This window comes from Podarcis filfolensis (genome assembly GCF_964270895.1).
Source record: "Podarcis filfolensis genome assembly, chromosome: 8".
Taxonomy (NCBI): Eukaryota; Metazoa; Chordata; class Lepidosauria; order Squamata; family Lacertidae; genus Podarcis; species Podarcis filfolensis.
In genome coordinates, this window is record NC_139611.1 from 13,454,298 (window position 1) to 13,477,261 (window position 22,964).

Below are 22,964 nucleotides of genomic sequence, written 5' to 3' on the forward strand. Positions count from 1 at the left end.
CTCCTCCGGCCCACCCCGGCAGCCCCAGTGCCTTATTTAAATACTCAAATCCACCATCTCCCAGCAGGGTCCCCTTTTTCCCGTCTTGTCTTGTCGATAAGTCCAGAAAGCTATGCAAACACACACAAAAGACTTTGCACCTCTGGCCTTCATTTAGACACACACACAGAGAAGCCGAGATGTTTACACTCCAATACAACAATTCAATTTTATCGATGCCACTGCAGAGAGAGGGAGAGAGGGAGAGAGAGGGAGGGAGGGAGGGAGAGAGCAGCAGACCTACAGGAAAGGCCCCCAGGGCCCCCATCGCCTTCTGCTGCTACGAGATCAGAGCCACATCTGTTGCGGCTGGAGGTGTGTGGCTGCAAAAGTTAACAAAGACTCCAAGCTGCAGTTCTGGTTCAGGGCTGTGGGAAGCTGGATGCAGGCCGGCAGCCCAATGGGGGCTCAGCAAAACACTTGCTTTGGCGGGCTGCAAAACTCGGAGGTTGCCACGTCAAAAAAGAGGCAGGTAGAATTCCCTTACATGGGGCAGGAGGGGCTTGTGTGCCCAGGGGCGTTGCAAGGGGGGGTACAGGGATGCGATCCACCCTGGGTGTCATGCCTCGGGGGGTGACAAAATCCCCCCGGGCAGATCTGCGTGGCGGCGCTCGCCCCCCCCAGCAGGTGGATTTTCGTGATTGGTGCAATTGTCGTAGTGAAAATCTGCCCGCTGATTGCACAAATATGCCCGGTGATCAGCCTGGCACCCCCTGGTGGGTGGCATTTGAACCCCCTGGTGGGCAGTGCTCGCATCCCCGGCGGGCAGTTTTATGTGATTGGCGGTCGGATTTTCATGATCGCTGGGGGTGTGTGCTGGCCCGCCAGGGGGCGCCAGCGCTGCCCGCCGATTGTGAAAATCCGACTGCCGATTGAGCAAATATGCCCAGCGGTCGGGCATATTTGTGCGACCATTTCACAATGATGATTGCGAAAATCCACCCGCCAGGGATGTGAGTGTCAGCCACTGGGGGGTGCCAGGCTGATCTCTCGACAACTTTGCGGTACCCTCTGTAAAAAACAGCTCAACAACTCTGGGCAACGTTCCCAAAAATTGCAATGTGGGGTGGTGACAAAAAAAAATCACACCGGGTACCCCCTGACCTTGCTATGCGTCTCTGCATGCCCAGTCATGTCCCCGCCTGATGGACCATCATAACCGTAAATGATGAGACACGACAAGTTGTATTTAGGGTCAATGAGGCCACAACTTTCTTCGAAGATACATACATAGAGCACGTCCCTGCTGACACTCCTGCCGGAAGTACTTAATTTGGGGTCAACCGGAAGAGAGGGAGTTATTGGCCTACATCAAAGAGTAGTTCCTTTTCTGGGTTGCAGCTTGGGAGTGTTGTGGCTCTAGCCCTTCCCAGGCATCTGGCATCTCCCCAGATCCCTTTTATGGGATGCCCCATTTTCAGGAAGGGCATGCAGAGGGTACAACCTCTCCTCTGTCCAACAGTATGCCCACTCAGTGCCTAAACTGCCAAAGTGGTGATGATTGCTATGAGAATGGTGAAAACCAGATGGCTGGAGCCAATTTGCTAAAGGGGAAATATTCTAACCTGGTCCCGAATACGGCGACCAACAGTGTCCATAGCAAGTTTCCTCAAGCAGCACACACCAGATCAATGGGGAAGGAGGAAAGGAGGGTGATCCAGTGGTAGAGTGGCTGTCAGCTTCAGCCACAGATCCTCTTTAGACCCCCAGGGCAAGGACCTGAGCAAAGACACCAGGCCCAACCAGGCCCGCCCCCTACAAGTAGCCTGCCCCCATGACCGCTCTCGATTGGCCAATTGTGCAATCGGGCAGAATACATTTCCTGAGCAGCAAGCTCGTCCAGGGGCATCCTTTGTCTCCCGGGAAGTGGCCTAAAGGTTGGGGCCTCTGCTGGCAGGTCGCGGAGGGCAGAAGGAGCACTAGTCTGCAACAGTGATCTCCTGATAGGATGAGCGGACCTTCTGGTGGCATGACTCCAAAGCCCCCTTCACCATTTCCAGGGGAATGAGAATGTCTTCACACATTTCTCACAGCTTCCAATGACAGATACCTCCTCAGATTTTAAAATGAGAAGAAACCGGAATAATTTGAGAATGTCAGAAGAGTCCTGCTGGATCTGGCCAGTTGCCCCATCGAATCTAGCATCCTGTTCTCAGTGTGGCCAACCAGATGTCCCAATGGTGAACCTTTGAACAAGACAGCAGCATTAGAGCCCTTCATTCCACCACTGTGGCTTCCTGCAAATGGTCTTAAGAAGCATCGCTGCCTGAAACTGTGGAGGGAGGCCATAGTCATTGAGGCTCGTGTAGGGTAAGAAGAGCCCAACAATGTCTATGTTGACTTGCAGCAGTTCTCCAGAAGAAGAAGAAGAAGAAGAAGAAGAAGAAGAAGAAGAGTTTGGATTTGATATCCCGCTTTATCACTACCCTAAGGAGTCTCAAAGCGGCTAACAATCTCCTCTCCCTTCCTCCCCCACAACAAACACTCTGTGAGGTGAGTGGGGCTGAGAGACTTCAGAGAAGTGTGACTAGCCCAAGGTCACCCAGCAGCTGCATGTGGAGGAGCGGAGATGCGAACCCGGTTCCCCAGATTACGAGACTACCGCTCTTAACCACTACACCACACTGGCTCTCCAGGGTCTCAAGCACAGGTCTCTCCCATCCCTAGCTGAAGACACCATTGGGGATGGAATCTTCCATATCCAAAGCTGATGCTCTACCACTGGACTACAGCTGGTCCTCCATGGGACCACACAGTGGAATTGGAAGGGACCCCAGGGGGACATCTACTCCAACTTCCTCCAAGTCCATGGCTCTAAGGGGTAGGGAGGTTGAGGTTACTGGGTAGAGATATGGTCTACCACCATCGTTAAGAAACATCTCATTGCAACTCTCAGGCCCCAGTCTCAGAATTACTACAGTGGTGGACGCCACAGCCTGGTCACTGTTTGAGTTAAATTCCACCCGCCCTGCTCAACACATGCCACTTTCTAAATAAAGAACTGTATTTCTCCTCCGCAATGTCGTATCTGAAATGCAACCTTCTGATTAGATTACCGACCGGGAATTACAACTTCTCTGATTAGATGGCAGCCCCGGCAGAATACGAATCTCTTCCTGATAGCAGAGAGGAGAGGTAATTTTGGCAAGACCCGTTCTATAACACAAGGCACACACAGAGATAAATATATTTGTCCTTTTAAATCAGGAGGGACACCTTTCGGTTTTTTCCCCCCTTTAAAAAAAAGATGTTTACAGCATGCTCTGTTCTTTCACTTGAAGATCAGCCATATAAAACGTCTGTTGGATTCATTCCAGTCTTTGTTTAGGCATTTAAACATATGGATTATTTAAATCCTGGAGGCAGCTCCCAAGTCTGAAAAGACAGTGTGGTGTAGTGGTTAGATTGTCAGACTACTAGGTCCTGGAAGACACCAGGATTTAAATCCCCCACTTGGTCAGGAAGCTCATTTGAGCTGACCCTGATGTTGGGAAAGATTGAGGGCACAAGGAGAAGGGGACAACAGAGGATGAGATGGTTGGACAGTGTTCTTGAAGCTACTAGCAAACTGTGGGAGGCAGTGGAAGACAGGAGTGCCTGGAGTGCTCTGGTCCATGGGGTCATGGAGAGTCGGACACGACTAAACAACAACAACATGTCAGGGATGCTTCAGTTGAAATTTCTGCATTGAATGGAATTGGACTACAGTAGATGATCCTCAGGTTCCATTCCAACTCTACAATTCTATGATTCTATGAAAATAAATAGAAACGTTTTCAGATCATGTTTGGTCTTGTATGAAGCATGAAGGCACAAAGGGTGTTCAGAGACAAGCCTTTATCACTGCTGGGTTTCTATTCTTCCATTCCCCCCTCTCACACAGAAGCTTCGCTTGAGTCCTTTCATCAGATCAAGAAGGGAGGAAAACCACATGGACATATCCTTTTCTTTAAAAGAGAGAGAGAGAGAAATAAACTTCCGGGATTTTTAAAACATCAGTGTCAAGTGCATCTTCTCCTGGAAAGAGGGTCTCTTTCTTCTCCTCCCCCTTCTTCCAATTCTTACAGACTTTGATTGACAGCATGAAAAAGGAGGGTGCCAGCCAGAGTCGAGTCTGCTGCGACAGTTGACAGATGAGCTGACAGACGACGCTCCCCAAAGCCCCATTTCACGCAGCATAAACAATACCCCTGAAGCGTTTGCGGCCTGAGTTCGTGAGTGGCTCTCCGTCTGTGGCTGAAGGGACGTGTTAATCTAATATTAATATTTTATCCCCTGACTCATTTATCGACTTCCTCGGCCGTTGGAGTGGGGAGGGGGGTCTTCGGAGAGCTAATTGCCAACAGGTGACTGGGCTAGTTAACGTCTGCCCTCAAATCTGTCACCTTCCACACTCGGGGCCTGGTAGAAACCACCAGTGGAGGTTTGGAAGATTGCATACAGCAAATAGAAACATGGTTTTGTCCCATACATAACATTGAGGGTTGGTTTCCTCCAATGAAAATCCAGGAGGAAGCTAAGTCAGAGCATTGGGTCTATCTAGTTCTGTGTTGTCTACACTGACCGGCAGAAGCTCACCAAGGTAAGATTCAGGGGATATCCCTGGCCCTACCTGGAGACACCAAGTTCAGATCCTGAGGCCTTCTGCATGCAAAGCCTATCACTAAGCTACAGGTGTTCCCTAAGGATACAGTAAGATCCTAGACCTCATGGTTTTGAATAAAGAGCCGATTGAAATAAAAACCACAGGAAATCATAGAATTGTAGAGTTGGAAGGGACCACAAGAGTCATCTAGTCCAGCTCCCTGCAATGCAGGAATCTTGAGTCCAACGTGGGGCTCAAACCCCTAACCCTGAGATTAGGAGTCCTATTCTCTATTGACTGAGCTATCCAGGACCACTGCCTTATACAGAGCCAGACTATTGAGTTTACCTAGCTCAGTACAGTCATACCTCTAGTTGCCTTAGGTTCATGTTGCGGATTTTCGGGTTGCAAACGCGGCAAACCCAGAAGTGTATACTTCCGGGTTTCGCTGCATGCGCATGCGCAGGAGCGTTATGCGCGCTTTGCACACGCGCAGGAGCGCTCTATTGCATCACGTGCACGTGCAGAAGCGGAACTCTACTTACAGACTTTTAAGGGTGTGAACGACACCCCAGAATGGATCGCGTCCATAAGTAGAGGTACCACTGTATTGTTTACACTGACTGACAGTGTATTTCAGACTGTGCTGGGCCTGGGGGTAACCTGTGAAACGTGGTCCAGGACCAGTTCAGAATCCGAAGGTTCCGCTAGGAGTTAGTCTGACAGGGCCAAGGCAGGACACGAGGCAGGAAACCAGGCAAGGACAGGTACAGGATCTAGCATACAGCAATGTTGCTCCCACAACCTGGGGCGGGGTCCGACAGCCTTTTATCTTTGTCGGGGTAATGACTGGTCCTGATCCCCAGGTGACTCACCTCCCTGTTTCGCCCAAAGGCGAACACTTCTCCTGCGAGTACTCAGGTCTCTCCTTCTCTCAGACCTTAGTCTCTGCAGCTCAGGAGACGTCTGTGGGTTACTAGACCCAGGGGCCGCCTCAGCCTCCCCTGACCAAACTGGTAGTGGAGCAGCTGTAAGTGATGGCCCAGCTGAAGGCAACAAAGTAATCCCCGCATCTGGAGCCAGGGCAGGCTCAGGCCCCTGACTTGGCCCATCTAATGTTTGTTGCAGGGGAACCTGTCCAGACTGGGACTCTTCAGGATCAGGCCCCAGACTTGGTTCAGATGATGCCTGAGGCAAAGGATGCCGGAGGCAAACTGAGTGTCCTCTAGTTCCGAGTCCGATCCCAAGTCCCAGGCCATCACACAGACAGAGGTATCTCCCTCCCCTACCTGGAGGTACCATTTGTGTGGAACCTGGGACCTTCTGCATGCAAGGAGATGTTCTACCACTGAGCTATGGCTCTTCCTCCATGGAAACACAGGCTTCTAGGAACAGATGTTGCCTTGCGCCAAGCACAACAATGGGCCCACCTAGCTCCAGGTTGCCTACATTGACTGGCAGGGACTTTCCAGGGTTCAAGACAGGGGAGTCTCTCCCAGCCCTACCCGGAGATGCTGCCACAAATTGAACCTAAGTCCTCTACCCATTGAGCCATGGGTGCTTCCAACGAACATCTGAAGGTGCTTTCTATCATGGCAGGTCTACCTAAATCCGTACTGTCAACACAATGTTAAGTGATGGATATGCAGGTATGCATGAACCCGGGTGCTGCATTTGCCCCTTCCTCTTCTAACAGTGGGGTCTTCTGCCTCCCAAAACAGCAGAGCACACTTTCTGACCTGTGAAGCTGAAGCAGAATGCATTCATGTTCAAGCGAAGGATGGGCCAGGCAGCTAATTCCATCCCACCTAGAATCATAGAACTGTAGAGTCAGAAGGAACCCCAAACATCATCTAATCCAACCTCCTGCAGTGCAGGAACCACAGGTAAGACTCGAACCTCCAACAAAGGAGAGTCCACTCCCTTTTGAGTCCTTTCTTGCAGTTTGAATCCATTGGTTTCAGTTCTCCCTTCTGGTGCAGCAGAGGTCTAGCATCATGTTCTCACAGCGGCCAACTGGATGCTTATTCCCTTTCCGTACCTGAAAATACACAGTTCCAGGAAGTTCATGAAGCCAAGGGTCAGCCACAGATCATCAGGGTCTCCTACAGCCCATGTGTAAGTTTGTCTCCTGCCTTATAACAAGGATGTTCTCTTTTGTTTGTTTTAGTCTCTTGGACCCAGGAGACGTTATCTGTGCCCTGACCAATGATCTCTCCATTCCGTTTCCCTTCCTCTCCCTCCCCAGGTGCCTCCACTCTGTCTCCTCTCTCCCGAGGTGACAGAGATAATATTAACACATCATCATTTTAATCAGTACATGATTAACAAAACTTCATGCATTATTCAGCTTTGCTCCGTTAAAAGGTTCTCCGCCGCTTCCTCTCAGCTCCAACGGCAACAGCCTGCGCAAGCTGCCATTCATCACCCTCAGCCGTCATCCTTCCGAAACCTCTGCTCTTTCCTGGAGGAGCAAGGACGGCTGAGAGGGGCACAGAGTTACTTGCTCCACAGTCTAGGCTCAGGACCACCAAGGTGAAAAGTCAAAGCGGGGCCCTTGATATGGCACAGTCTTGAGATGGCACCTTGAATGGTCACAGGTTCCCCATGCCTGAACTAGACCATCATTTGGCTTCACTGCCCGAAGCTACCTCCATCACAACTCTGTCACTTGGCTTCACTGCACCAAGCTACCTCCATCACAACTCTGACCATCACTTGCCTTCACTGCCCCTGAGCTACTTCCATCGCAACTCTAACCATCACTTGCCTTTACTGCCCAACAACATGGGGAGGGCAGGAAGTCACCAGAGCCAGGATCAGGTGGTTAGCATTAAATGAGACACTTTCAAATCTTTATGTGCCCCCTTGTGAGTTCCATCTTGCACCTCACCACCCCTGTTGTTGGTACCTTCCCTGCCATCATAGCCCAGAGCGCTAGCAATGGACTGCACCACGTGACATGGAAAGAGATGGGGGGGCGGTGTTGGTTGAGTCACTAGCAACACCTACAGAAGCAACACAGTTTGGCATGACAACGAGCCCAAGTCTAAATTCAGGGACCATTTCAGATCCAAGACCTGAGACAACCCCTTCGCCAAAACCCTCAGATAGGAAGTGTATAGGGGGTTGGGGCTCACCACCAGAGGTCCTCCCTCAACTGCTGTAGAACCTGTGAAGCTCCATGCAGCTTTCATAGAGGAGAGGACTATTGATGGCTATTAGCCACCATTTGAGGCAGTGATGCTTCCAAATCCCGGAAACCACGGGAAGGGAGAGCGTTCATGTACTCGAATCTGGCTTGCTGGTTTCGCACGGGCAAGTGTGAGAATTGGATGCTGGATTAGATGGGCTATTGCCCTGATCCAGCAGGCTCTTCTTAGGCTTTAAGGATCTCCACTCTCAAAACCTCCTCAGCGCTGCAGCAGTTAAAGAGTTATCACGTGAATTTGCAGAGCCTTCATGGACATCCTTTCAAATCCAGAAGATGCAAACTCAAGGCCACACAGAATCGGGAGTGTGAGCCTTGAGCTGGCTAACCCTTGTTGCAACTGGAAAGGGGGAGAGAGAGACGGCAGCACAAAAGGCATCACGTCACCCAACTGAGTGCAAAAGCAGATCCCATTAAATAAAACATGTGTTGACATGCGGCGGTTTTCTACATTTTCATGAAACATTCACACCACCAGTTGTCTCCCTTCTCTGCTGCAAGAGCAAAGGAGAGATGCCTCTCCTTTTCCAGGTCACTCCTGGTCCTGCACAAGTGCTCAGTGTAGAATTTTACAGGCAATTTACAATTAGGAGCAAACGTTCAGCAGGAAGAGGGGAGGGAGGGAGAGAGAAAAGTGGGTTGCATCCAACATTAGCCCTTCTCACCAGTGTGGTGTAGTGGTTAAGAGCGGTAGTCTCGTAATCTGGGGAACCGGGTTCGAGTCTCCGCTCCTCCACATGCAGCTGCTGGGTGACCTTGGGCCAGTCACACTTCTTTGAAGTCTCTCAGCCCCACTCACCTCACAGAGTCTTTGTTGTGGGGGAGGAAGGGAAAGGAGAATGTTAGCCGCTTTGAGACTCCTGAATGGGAGTGAAAGGCGGGATATCAAATCTAAACTCTTCTTCTTCTTCTTCTTCTTCTTCTTCTTCTTCTTCTTCTTCTTCTTCTTCTTCTTCTTCTTTTTCTTCTTCTTCTTCACAGTAGGCCCACTGAAATTAAGGGGCATGGCTAACGTAGGTCCATTGCAGGGCCGGATTTAGGTTTGATGAGGCCCTAAGCTACTGAAGGTAATGGGGCCCTTTATATGTCCAGCTGTCCTTTGCCAGCAACAAATGGTTGCTGTTTTTTGTGTTGAATATATGCTATATGGTAATTTATGGACCTAATAGGTATCTCAAGCCATTTGCACATGTGGCCATGCAACCAGTCCATGCAGAATGTAGGCACCCTATATATAGAAATGAGTAAAGCAGTGATATTTTAGGGTGCAGGCTAGCAGGCGGGGCCCATTACTTACATCATAGGAACGTACACAACACAAAACACTGTTGCTGTATGTAGGCTTTATTTTATTTGTTTTTTTATCTTATATTTTGGAAATGTACATCCAGGTTTTTTCCCCCTTTAATTTTTTGGGGGGCCTTCAAGAGAGTGGGGTCCTAAGCTATAGCTTGTTTAGTTTATACATAAATCTGGCACTGGTCCTTCTTTTCCTCTGAGATGGACATAGGAAGAGTCTGGCTGGATCAGACTAAGGACCCATCTAGTCCATCATCTTCTTCTGAACAGCTGCCTGTGGAAAACCAGTAGGCAGGATTTGAGCAACAGAGCCCTCTTCCCCTGCAGTTTCCAGCAACTGACATTCAGAAGCATATCTGACTCTGACCACGGAGGGCACACATACCCTCCAAGTGACCTGATTTTCCAGGGACGGTCCTGGAATTACACAAGCCATCCCGGCTTCTGATTTGATCCTGAAATGTCCCTATTTCCTTTGCCAGTGCTGCTGCCACAGAGCTCAGGGAGGTGGGTGAGTGGCTGTGGCAAAGATGCAGCTCCTCTGTAGCTCATTTTGAAAGATTTACAGCCCTTGTAGGGCCTTGGGTCTACAGTGAGAGGTAGGCAATGGTTAGTCCCATTTTACTAGGCCGAGAGAGCAAGGACTGGCCAAGAAAGCACAACCTGGGCGGAACTTGAACACAGCTCTTCTAAATGCCTTTAGTACTGTGAATACACTGGCTACCAATCAGGGCCAGAATACAATCTTTAGAGGCCCTAAGCTCTTAAAAGATTTTGGTGCCCCCATATATATCTAAGTTAAAAATGTGAACAATAATAAACCATTAAATAAAAGTTTACTTTTGGAAATGAAACAAAACCTGCACTCAGATGTATACAAAAACAAACCTCATTTTCTTTCCACCTTATTTATATCTGAAACATTTTCTCCTGTTTTTCTAATTGCAAAGTCTTTGATCAGATCCTCAAAACCAATCTGACACAGCATATGTGCTTCTACACTTAGTAGAGATAAGGCACCCAGCTTGCCTTATCTTGCATAGTTGTTCTGTTGGGATTTTTAAAATATACTTCAGCTGAGAAAACGAACGCTCAGCTGAGCAATTTGTGACCGTTAGGGTTAAAAATCCGGCAGCGGGAAATTTCTGTGGTGCCCCCTTTCCCTTGATGCCCTAAGCACGTGCTCATTTTGCTTAATGGTTGAACCTGGGTTCAAGTGATGGTCAGATATTTAGACCAGCGTCCTGTTCTCACCAGCATCTTAAAAAGCAGAGACATCACCTTGCCAACAAAGGTCCGTATAGTTAAAGCTATGGTTCTCCCAGTAGTGATGTATGGAAGTGAGAGGTGGACCATAAAGAAGGCTGATCGCCGAAGAATTGATGCTTTTGAATTATGGTGCTGGAGGAGACTCTTGAGAGTCCCATGGACTGCAAGAAGATCAAACCTCTCCATTCTGAAGGAAATCAGCCCTGAGTGCTCACGGGAAGGACAGATCCTGAAGCGGAGGCTCCAATACTTTGGCCACCTCATGAGAAGAGAAGAGTCCCGGGAAAAGATTGGGAAAGATTGAGGGCACAAGGAGAAGGGGACGACAGAGAACAAGATGGTTGGATAATGTTCTCGAAGCTACCAGCATGAGTTTGACCAAACTGCGGGAGGCAGTGGAAGACAGGCGTGCCTGGTGTGCTCTGGTCCATGGGGTCATGAAGAGTCGGACACAACTAAATTACTAAACAAGAACAACAACCTGTTCTCCCAGTGGCCAGCCAGCTGCCTATGGAAAACCCACAATTAGTACCTGAGCACCAGCTCCCTGACCTCTTCTCTGCCTCCTCAGGATCCACCCACCTCCATCCATAAGGTCTCCATGGGGCTAATGATGGAACGCACCTTCTGCTTCTCTGTTGGTGTAACGGTCTAGCACCTTGACATGCTTATTCCCTCTGGGGGCAGACCCCTCCCACCACAGCTAGCAGACCCTTCAATTGTCCCTATTCTCCAGGGACAGTCCCGGATTTACAGAAGCCGCCCAGTTTTCGATTTGATCCTGGAATGTCCCTCTTTTCCTTAGGATGTCCCTACTTTCAACGGAGAAATGTTGGACAGTATGGAGCTATGCAACCCGCGAGTCAAGGAGATAAGTATCTAGACAACCTTTAGACATCTGAAGGCAGCCCTGTATACGGATAAGTGCCAGAGTCTTCTGTCAAGAACTTGGGTGTGACATTCAACGCCTCCCTTTCCATGGAGGCGCAGGTTGCAGCCACAGCAAAGGTGGCATTTTTCCATCTCTGCTGTATTAAGCAGTTGGTCCCTTACCTTTCTCGCCCTGATCTGGCCACAGCGATCCATGCAATGGTCACCTCCAGGCTTGATTATTGTAACTTGCTCTATGCGGGGCTGCCCTTGAAGCTCACCCAGAAACTCCAGTGGGTGCAGAATGCCGCGGCGAGGCTCCTTACGGGGTCCTTGCCGCGGGATCTCATTCATCCAGTGCTTTACCAACTGCACTGGCTCCCGGTGGAGTACAGGGTCAGGTTTAAGGTGCTGATTTTGACTTTTAAAGCCCTATGCGGCCTAGGACCCACATACCTACGGGACTGCCTCTCCTGGTATGCCCCGCGGAGGACCTTAAGGTCCACAAATGACAACACTTTGGAGGTCCCAAGCCGCAAGGTGGTTAGATTGGTCTCAACTTTTCAGTACTGGCCCCGACTTGGTGGAACGCTCTGTCACAAGAGACTAGGGTCCTGTGGGACTTGACATCTTTCCGCAGGGTCTGAAAGACAGAGCTGTTCCACCTGGCCTTTGGTTTGGACTCAGTCTGACCCTTATGTTTCCCTCCCCTTATGGTTTTGATCTATGGGCTACTATTAAAATGAGGCTGCATTTTAAATTGTATTTTTAACCTGTATTTTAAATTGGTTCCCTCCCCATTATGTTTTTATTGTAATTTTACTGGTGTTAGCCGCCCTGAGCCTGGCTCTGGCCGGGGAGGGCGGGGTATAAATATTTTTTTGAATTATTATTATTATTATTAATGTTTTATTATATTTTTATACGTGTTGGAAGCTGCTCAGAGTGTCTGGGGCAGCCCACTCAGATGGGTCGAATATTAATATTGTTATTATTATTATTATTATTATTATTATTATTATTGAAAAGGACGTCCTTATTTTCATTGGAGAAATGTTGGAGGGTATGAGCGAAGGCCTCTTGAAACTACTATTAAATTCTCCTAAAGTCTTTTGATGGGAGAGCAGAGAAGGAAGTCTCCGTTATCGGCGAGAGAATGGCCCCCACTGGCGAGGAGCGCATTGTATTAATGCTGTGCAAATACCACATTAGCAGGCCAGCCAAACAATTAAGAGCTGGTAATTAAAATTCATCTTCCTTCACACCACCACGTATTAAAAGTACAAACATTTAATTATATGCCTCTTACCTCACTGATCTTCAGGAGTGTACAAGAAACACTTATCAGTTGCACCTTTAATTACATGCTATGGGTGGGTTGTTGTGTTTTTTTAGCTGAGGCCCTGGATGGCCAGAGCAGGAATGGGATTTTGTTGGGGAAAAGGAATTGCAAAGGGTTGAATCTAAACGGGAAGGGGGAGGAGAGAGGCAGATCAGTGGAAAACTCCATGCCACCTGCCTATTTTGAGCGGAGTGGGGGTGGGGTTTCAGAAGTGGAAGAGCAGGTGTAAACTCCCCCCCTATTTTTGGCTTTTCGAAATAATGTTACATCTGATCAGATTATGTGGAGCCATTGGGAGCCTATTCAGAGTGATAGCAGTGGCTCCTGCCCTCACTCTGAACACGCAAGAGCCTGTGCAGGAAGTTCACTCAGCACAGGTAACCATGCCACCAAAGCTGAAGGCTTGGTTTGTGCAAATATTTGCAATACTGTGCTTTGGTTTATCTATATTGGCTTATCTATATGTAAGTAAATAAACAACAGAACAGGTAATTTTGAAAATTTAATTGATTTAATTTAATTAATTTAATTTAATTTAATTAAGTTAATTAATTTAATTTTAATTTATTCACTTTTATTTTTGCAGGGGAGCAGAAGGAAGCAAGGTCCAGGGTACAGAAAAGTAACCTGTCAGGGAGAAGCTTACTCTTGACAACGCATGCAAGAGAAAAACCTTTCTTCCTGGCATACTAGATCTCTAGATGCAGGGATTTGTTCTGGTTACCTGCCAGTTTTTAAACGGCAGAGCATTCAGTCAGAATCCCGGTACAAGGAAAAGACAGCTCTTATGATCTTGTGAAAACATAGCAAATACGCAAAAGCAGCTAGAAAGAGAGAGAGAGAAAGAGACCTTTCTGATAACTTGCTTCATTGAGCTGGAACAGTGGGCCTTGCTGATGATCTGCGCTTCCAAGGAGGGGAGAGGGGAAAAAATGAAGACATTAACAAGGGCGCAACATCCCTGTCCTGGCACCAGCCACGTAACGGTTATGGATGATTCTATCTGCAGCGGATCTGTTTTTCATTAGCGGCTGGCGGGCAGGCGTAATAGGCCAGATAAAAAGCAGGTGCTTACATCCGTTTTATTGGTCACTATTTGGTGTCATAATCGGGACGTGATTTATAGGAGTGCCAGAGCCACGCAACAGGCAAGTGGAAGGCAAGACGGAGGGAGGGAGCAGGGGAAATGGAGAGAAGGGCGGACACAGGCCAACTGGGGATTTTTCGGGCTGTTTTGGGAGACTTCGGTGCTAAGGACTACTGGCAAGATGGTTAGGGGGTCAGGCAGGAATGGGTAGGGGGGAGACCTCACAGGGCAGGAGACGACCCAGATTTGTCTGGTTGAAATAATAATAATAATAATAATAATAATAATAATAATAATAATAATTTATTTATACCCCAAGAGGACGCAGGTGGCGCTGTCGGTTAAACCACAGAGCCTAGGACTGATCAGGAGGTCGGCAGTTCGAATCCCCACGACGGGGTGAGCTCCTGTTGCTCGGTCCCTGCTCCTGCCAACCTAGCAGTTCGAAAGCACGTCAAAGTACAAGTAAATAAATAGGTACCGCTCTGGCGGGAAGGTAAACGGCGTTTCCGTGCACTGCTCTGGTTCGCCAGAAGCAGCCTAGTCATGCTGGCTGGAAGCTGTACGCTGTACATGACCCGGAAGCTGTACGCTGGCTCTCTCGACCAGTAAAGCGAGATGAGTGCCGCAATCCCAGAGTCGGTCACAACTGGACCTAATGGTCAGAGGTCCCTTTACCCTTTACCTATTTATACCCCACCCATCTGGTTGGGTTTCCCCAGCCACTCTGGGCAGCTTCCAATAAAAGATTAAAAATACATTAAAACATCAGTCATTAAAAACTTCAAATGTCTTCTAAATGTCATGTAAGTTGTTTATCTCTTTGACACCCGATGGGAGGGCATTCCACAGGGCGGTCGCCACTACCGAGAAGGCCCTCTGCCTGGTTCCCCGTAACCTCACCTCACAGGGAGGGAACCACCAGAAGGCCCTCAGAGCTGGACCTCAGTGTCCGGGCTGGAAGGTCAGGGTGGAGATGCTCCTTCAGGTCGACTGGGCCGAGGCCATTTAGGGCTTTCAAGGTCAGCACCAACACTTTGAATTGTGCTTGGAAACGTACTGGTACCCAATGTAGGTCTTTCAAGACCGGTGTTATATGGTCTCGGCGGCCACTCCCAGTCACCAGTCTAGTTGCCGCATTCTGGGTTAGTTGTAGTTTCTGGGTCACCTTCAAAGGTAGCCCCACATAGAGCGCATTGTAGTAGTCCAAGCTGGAGATAACTAGAGCATGCACCACTCTGGCAAGACAGTCTGCGGGCAGGGAGGATCTCAGCCGGTGTACAAGATGGAGCTCTTGATGAAAGGCTCACCACATCACAGTCAACTTCTAGAACTCAACTCAGCTACTTTCAGGCATTGTGGCTGGGCTAAAGTAAACATGAGGAAGCAGGGAAACCAGGGAAGTGTGTTTTTAAGCTCCTTCATACAAGGCAATAACATAAAGAATGATTCTAGCCCTCATTATTCTGAATCGATTGCCGGGTTTGTTATAGAGCTTTCTTATACCACATCAGACCAATGGGTGCATCTTGTAGAATCATAGACTTGCGGAGTTGGACGAGACCCTGAGGATCATCTAGTCCAGGCATAGGCAAACTTGGCCCTCCAGATATTTTGGGACTACAACTGCCGTCATCCCTAGCTAACAGGACCAGTGGTCAGGGATGATGGGAATTGTAGTCTCAAAACATCTGGAGGGCCGTGTTTGCCTAAGCCTGATCTAGTCCAACCGCCTTCGATTCAGAAATCTCAGTGAAAGCATCCATGGCAGATGGCTCAATATGGATACCTCTTCATTGGCAGTTGCTGTCCAGTGTTTAGAGAGGTGACTTTCGGTTTCCCAACCCCACCTGGGAACTGAACCTGAGACATTCTGCATGCAAACCAGGATGTTGCTGGATGATATTTGTGTTGGCTGGTAAGGAGGAGGGAAAGAGAGGAGAGTGGTTTTTCTTAGTGGGCCTTCATATATGATGTTGCAACTTTTGAATATTGTCATTTCCCCCCAGTACTATATACCGTTGTTACTTCATTTTATCGTACCCTGCTCTGGAATTAAATAATATTAAATGAAGAGCAGCTTATAAATACCGTATTTTTCGCCCTATAGGACACACTTTCCCCCCTCCAAAAATGGAGGGGAAATGTGTGTGCGTCCTATGGGGCGAATGCAGGCTTTTGCTGAAGCCTGGAGAGCGAGAGGGGTCAGTGCACACTGACCCCTCTCACCCTCCAGGCTTCAGGAAGCTCTGCACAACCCTAGGGAGCCCGGCGTGAAGTCGCACTGGTCTCCCGAGGTCTGCGCAGAGCTGCCTGCAGCCCCAGGCTTCGCGCAGCTCTGAGGGTTGCGCAGAGCTGCCTGCATTCTGAAGCCTGGGGCGCGCTGAAAAGCGCGCCCGGGCTTCGCGCAGCTCTCCACAAGCCTGGGGAGACCGGCGCGACTTCCCGCCGGGCTCCCTAGTGAAATATACTCAGAGTCGCAAAGTGATTTCATGCTCTTTATTCAGCTCATAGTGGTGAGGAGGAATGAATCAAAGTCCCCTCAAAGTATCTGCTTTATATACATTATTTACACAATGGGCTGCACATGATTGGCTAATTCCGGAATTCTACTGTAAGCCAATCAGGTTGTGGATTCACTTCTATCTGGAGCATGATTGGGTGGTTCCTGCCAACCAATCATACTGCTGCATTGTTCTAGGACCAATCAGACTGCTGCATTCTGAATCCTATTGTTCTAGGACCAATCAGACTGCTGCCTTTTGGATCCTATTGTTCTAGGACCAATCAGACTGCTGCAGTTTGGATCCTATTCAACTCAGTACATAACACCTAGGCTTGCGGATAGCAGGCTGTTCTCGGGGCTGGGGTTGGGGGAAGCTCGGGCTTCCCCCGCACCAGCCCCGTGCCTGGGGGGGAAATGTTTTTTTTTCTTTATCCCCCCCCCAAAAAAAAACTAGGTGCGTCCTATGGGGCGGTGCGCCCTATGGGGCGAAAAATATGGTACTTTGAATAAATCAGGCAGCCTGCCCCCAAGCAATCCTTCCTCACGTTGCAGAGGATCCCTGCTCATTTTAGAACCAGTTGCTGGAAACAGTAAGAAGGGGAAAGGGCTCTTGGGCGTAGGTCCTCTCGTGATCTTCTCATCAGGGCATCCTGTTGGACACTGGTTAATACCCAAAGAACATAATCAGAGCCCTGCAACTGGACCAGACAAATGGCCCATCCACATAACGGCATCTTATAACATGCCCCACTGGGAATTCCACAAAGCAGGACAGGAAACGTCTCCCCTTCTGGGATTCAGGAGCACTCTCGCCTCTGACCATGGAGGCAGAACATAGTCATTATGGCCAGGGCCAGATTTAGTTTTGATGAGGCCCTAAGCTACTGAAGGTAATGGGGCCCCTTATATGTCCAGCTGTCCTTTGTCCACAACAAATTGTTGCTGTTTTTTATGTTGAATAAGTGCTATATGGTATTATGTTGAATATGTGCTATATATTCAACATTTACCGGTATATGTTGAATATATGCTATATAGTAATTTATGGATTTAATATGCATCTAAAGCTATTTGCACCATGCAACCAGTCCATGCAGAATGTAGGCACCCTATATATGTAAATGAGCAAACCAGTGATATTTTAGGGAGCAGGCTAGCAGGCAGGGCCCATTAATTACATCATAGGAGCCTACACAACACAAAACACTGTTGCTGCATGTAGGTTTTATTTGATTTGTTTTTTATCTTATATATTTTGGAAATGGGCATCCAGTTGTTTTTTCTTTTACATTTTTTGGGGGGCCCCAAGAGAGTGAGGCCCTAAGCTATAGCTTGTGTAGCTTCTACGTAAATCCAGCACTGATAATGGCTGATAGACATGCATCTAGATTCAGGTAGGTAGCCGTGTTGGTCTGACGCAGTTGAAATATATATATATATATATATAAAATTGTCCAGTTGCACCTTAGAGACCAACTAAGTTTGTTCTTAGTATAAGCTTTCATGTGCATGCATACTTCATGCACACGAAAGCTTATACCAAGAACAAACTTAGTTGGTCTCTAAGGTGCTGCTGACCAATTTTTTATTTTTCTTTATATATTTAGACTTCCAGGAATTTACCTAATCCTCCAGCAGGAGCATAGAGTGGGGGGGGGGAGGCACAGGGGCTGTTGCCCCAGGTGCAAAATTTAAACACCTGATCCTGTCTCAAAATACAGCTGTATGCTTCCGTCGTTGAGCTCCATTGAAAAGAAGGAGAAGGGATTGTTTTCATTATATACCACGGCAGGAATAATTCCACTATCAAAACAGGTCAAAAAACTTTAAAGGGGTGGGGACAGACAACCAGAGAAAAAGAGAGTTTCAAATCGATACCCAGAAAGCAAACTGCCTCTCTGCATTGACCCTGCTATATATTTAGTGGCAGGTAAATTCCTGAGAGTCACCCAATCCCCATGCAAATTATGGAGAGCTCTGCGTTGGCTGGCGAGATAAGCTGCCTTGATATATCGTATTTTATTAGCCAGCCCTGGCCTCCTCCATACAAGCTGAGAAGCCATCTACATAAATTATAGATTTAATATTTATCTCCCACCACCGCGCAGATGTGAAGAATCTTTAGCAGCATTTTACCCTACTGCAGTAAAAGTTTTATTTATACATTCCTCCTCGCCTTCCTTTTCTCTCTGGCGCGCCGCAGGGGAGAGCTAGGAAGCAAGGAGGAGGAGGAGGAGCCTCTGCTGGTCTCCTGGTGGCTGAAGAATCATAGAATCATAGAACTGTATGTTTGGGAGGGACCCCAAGGATCATCTAGTCCAACCCCCTGCAATGCAGGAATCTCAGCTAATGCATCCCCAACAGATGACCATACAACCTCTGCTTAAAAAGCTTCAAGGAAGGAGAGTCCACAGCAGGGGTCAGCAAACTTTTTCAGCAGGGGGCCGGTCCACTGTCCCTCAGACCTTGTGGGGGGCCAGACTATATTTTTTTTGGGGGGGGGATGAATGAATTCCTATGCCCCACAAATAACCCAGAGATGCATTTTAAATAAACGCACACATTCTACTCATGTGAAAACACGCTGATTCCCGGACCGCCCGCGGGCCAGATTTAGAAGGCGGTTGGGCTGGATCCGGCCCCTGGGCCTTAGCTTGCCTACCCATGGTCCACAACTTCCCAAGTTCGAGTGTCAGACAGCTCTTACTGTCAAAAAGTTCTTCCCATTGTTTGGTCAGAATCTCCTTTCTTGTAACTTGGTTCGAGGAGAAAGCAAGCTTGTTCCATCTTCCATGTGACAGCCCTTGAGATAGATGGCTATCATATCTCCTCTTTTTTTTTCTCCCCAGGCTAAACATCCTGCACTCCCTCAACCGTTCCTCATAAGGCTTGGTTTCCAGACCCTTGATCATCTTAGTCACCCTCCTTTGCACATGTTCCAGCGTGTCAACATCCTTCTTAAATTGTGGTGCCCAGATCTGGACACTGTATTCCAGGTGTGGTCTGACCAAGGCAGAATAGAGTGGTACGATTGCTTCCCTTGATCTGCACACTAGACTTTTGCTGATGCAACCTAGAGCACACTGCAGCTGCAAGACGCAGGAACCTGCTTTGCGCAGTCAGGCCACTGGTCCACCCAGCTCAGTATTGCCAACCCTGACTGGCAGCTGTTCACTCACCAGGACCCTCTTTTAATACTGTCTAGGTGTAGGTAGGGATGCGGGTGGCACTGTGGTCTAAACCACCGAGCCTCTTGGGCTTGCTGATCAAAAGGTCGGCGGTTCAAATCCCCGCAACAGAGTGAGCTTCCCCGTTGCTCAGTTCCTGCTCCTGCTAACCTAGCAGTTCAAAAGCACACCAGTGCAAGTAGATAAATAGGTACCACTGTGGCGGGGAGGTAAACGACATTTCCATGCACTGCTCTGGTTTCAGTGTTCCATTGCGCCAGAAGTGGCTTAGTCCTGCTGGCCACATGACCCGGAAAAGCTATCTGTGGACAAACACCAGCTCCCTCGGCCTGTAAAGTGAGCTGAGCGCCGCAACCCCAGAGTCATCTGCGACTGGACTTAACTGCCAGCTTTTTAGGTGTACAGTGGTACCTCTGGTTGCGTACTTAATTTGTTCCAGAGGTCCGTTCTTAACCTGAAACTGTTCTTAACCTGAGGTATCACTTTAGCTAATAGGACCTCCCGCTGCTGCTGTATCGCTGCCTCACAATTTCTGTTCTCATCCTGAAGCAAAGTTCTTAACCCGAGGTACTATTTCTGGGTTAGTGGAGTCTCTAACCTGAAGTGTATGTAACCCGAGGTACCACTGTAGATTGGTGAACATCACTGCCTCTTGTGGGAGGGAGTTCCAGAGTTTAATTCTGTGGGGTGTGAAGAAGCTTCCCAAGCAGTATCCTAGAGCCAGCTCATGAGAACAACGTGATAATATAAGGGGGCCTGATCTGACAGCGCCCAATAGATGCCTGCGGGAAATCAAGTAGGATCGGAGCACAAGAGCAGTCTCCCCGCCTGTGGTTTCCAGCAAGTGTTATTCAGAACCATCACTGCCTCTGACTGCGGAGGCAGAGCCTAGCTAGTATGGCTGGTAGCCTTTGGTAGCCATGAATGTGCCCAATCCTCTTTCAAAGCCACCCCAGTTGTTAGCCATCCCCAATTCTTGTGGGAGTGAGTTCCACAGTTTAACTATGGTCTGTGTGAAAAAAGAACTTTCTTGTAAAGTGGTATCTCGGGTTAAGAACTTAGTTTGTTCTGGAGATTCATTCTTAACCTGAAACTGTTCTTAACCTGAAGCACCACTTTAGCTAATGAGGCCTCCCATCTTCATGTATGCGACAACGGCAGCGAGAGTCTTAATAGCGCAAGGATGGAAGAACGAGGAAACCCCGACTAAAGAACTATGGCAAGAGAAATTGATGGACTATGCAGAACTGGCAAAACTGACACATAAACTACGGGACAAGGATAACTGTGACTTTAAAGATGAATGGGAACCTTTTACAAAGTATTTAAAGAAGCAACAAAGCGAACTGGACTCCTTGGCAGGCTTTGAATAAACACTCACAATTTTTTTATTGATAAGAACCAGTCAGATAAATTAAGGATTTATACAATTTTGTAACATGCAGAGAATAGCATCTACAGTGGTACCTCGGGTTAAGAACTTAATTCATTCCGGAGGTCCATACTTAACCTGAAACTGTTCTTAACCTGAAGCACCACTTTAGCTAATGGGTCCTCCTGCTGCCGCTGGAGCACGATTTCTGTTCTCATCCTGAAGCAAAGTTCTTAACTCGAGGTACTATTTCTGGGTTAGCGGAGTCTGTAACCTGAAGCGTATGTAACCTGAGGTACCACTGTATAGAGAAACCAGAGACTGGAACTGAGGGAAGTCAGGGGGGAGGGGAGGGGGTTGTTTTATGGGGGGGAGGGGGAAATTGGGGGAAATTAAGGGTGATATGTTGTAAGCTAATATGTTTTGTTTAAATTCCTAATAAAAAATATTTTTTTAATAATTAAAAAAAAGCTAATGGGGACTCCCGCTGCCGCTGCGCCACAGGAGCACGATTTCTGTTCTCATCCTGAAGCAAAGTTCTTAACCCAAGGTGTTATTTCTGGGTTAGCAGAGTCTGTAACCTGAAGCGTCTGTAACCTGAAGCATCTGTAACCTGAGGTACCACTGTATATGTCCTGAAAATCCCAACATTCAACCTCATGAGATGGCCGTGAGCTCTGCGGCCCAGCTGTCATTCCGTATTCTGCAAAGGACACGCTCTGAATCGACTTGTGTTTTCATGGACTGGGGAAGAGGCTCATTAAATAAATAGGTGTGAAATCTTACGCTTGGCAGGCGACATTAAGACAAGCACTGTATGACACCGTGCAGACTGCGTTTGGAACCGTTTCTCCCTGTGTGGCAAGGGCCCTGCCGCTTACGGCAACTGCCTTTGCTCTCTGCCACGCCGCCACTGCAGAGGACTCTGGGAATTGTATGCAAATAGACATGTGGCAGGCGCACTTGGCAACCCATGAAAGGATGCTGTTAAATTGGAGGCGCTGAGCTGGCCAAAGCCTTTATGGTCACTGCATTCCAGCCCGGTCTGACTCTCTCCCCCTCCCCCCATCTGCCTGTCCAGCTGTTCTTCCCCCATTAATGCAAGCCATGCCGACAGGTCAAGCCACAGTCCCCGACTGACCCATTTATTTATTTTTAAATATATGGGTAAAGCGTTCCCTATTTGCATATATGCAAATGATGCTCCACTGCCTTCAAAGCAAGCTGGCGTGCCGTGCAGCTAAATGAACATTAGAAGAGCCCAGCTGGAAGCATCCAAATCTGTGTCTCACAATGGCCAACAAGCAAGGCCTGGGTACCACATCCCTCTGCTGTGGCTAATGCAAAACCACAGTTGCTGCATTGGAGTCACTGGGCTTGCAAGCACCCAAGAGCACAAATTCTTCCATGCATTTGTCCCATCCTCTTTTAAAGCCATTTTGGCATGCCCTCCAACATTTCTCCAATGAAACAGGGACGTCCTAAGGAAAAGCGTTTTCCTTTTGCATTTGCAAGCTTAAGGACTAGAAACTTTACTTAAAATGAAAATAATTCATCAGTCGGAACTCTGCATCCAGTCTTGCTCATACACTCAAGCATTTCTCTGATGAAAACAGGGACACCCTATTCCATAACAATAATGATAATAATTGTATTATTTATAACCCCCCATCTGATGCGGGTGGCGCTGTGGGTTAAACCACAGAGCCTAGGGCTTGCTGATCAGAAGGTCAGTGGTTCAAATCCCCATGACGGGGTGAGCTCCCGTTGCTCGGTCCCTGCTCCTGCCAACCTAGCAGTTCGAAAGCACGTCAGAGTGCAAGTAGATCAATAGGTACCGCTCCGGCGGGAAGGTAAACGGCGTTTCCGTGTGCTGCTCTGGTTCGCCAGAAGCGGCTTAGTCATGCTGGTCACATGACCCGGAAACTGTACGCTGGCTCCCTCGGCCAATAAAGCGAGATGAGCGCCGCAACCCCAGAGTCGGCCACGAATGGACCTAATGGTCAGGGGTCCCTTTACCTTTACCTTTATCTGACTGGGTTGCCCCTGACACTCTAGATAGCTTCCAACAGATGTAAAAACATAATAAAAGATTAAGCATTTAAAAACTTCCCTATATAGGGCTGCCTTCAGATGTCTTCTAAAGGTTGCATAGTTACTTATCTCCTTGGCTCAGGGGGTCGCATAATTCCATAC

General features: G+C 48.3%; 1 protein-coding gene across 1 annotated transcript in view; it reads right to left on the reverse strand.

Moving 5' to 3' along the window:
• Positions 1-22,964, reverse strand: part of IGSF21 (immunoglobin superfamily member 21) — a 231,592-nt gene that overhangs the window by 170,462 nt on the left and 38,166 nt on the right. The gene's annotated exons all lie outside the window — the stretch shown is intronic.